Source organism: Corvus kubaryi, unplaced genomic scaffold (assembly GCF_017639235.1).
Source record: "Corvus kubaryi isolate FWS band 111438036 unplaced genomic scaffold, C.kubaryi_AGA036_p1.0 37322, whole genome shotgun sequence".
Lineage (NCBI taxonomy): Eukaryota > Metazoa > Chordata > Aves > Passeriformes > Corvidae > Corvus > Corvus kubaryi.
In genome coordinates this window covers 2,296,204-2,296,452 of record NW_024581101.1, presented here as the reverse complement: position 1 = coordinate 2,296,452, position 249 = coordinate 2,296,204, and positions in this window count along the sequence as shown.

Sequence of the window (249 nt, the reverse complement as noted above, 5' to 3'; positions counted from 1 at the left end):
AGCCCCCCAAATTCCCCCTCCAGCATCCCCCACTCTGTGCCCTGGTTTTCCAGCACAGCTGGTGCCTCCCCCATTTGCCTCCTGCCTCAATCTGCTTTTTAAAAACATTTATTTCCATCCCCATCCAATTTCTTCCCCTTTTCCTGGTCTTCTTTCCAAACAGAGGGTTTCCAGCTTGGGATGGGGATGGCCACAGTGTAACTCCAGAGCTTTATCCCGTGGCCTTTCCCAGCCTGGCACGCAGCGCTC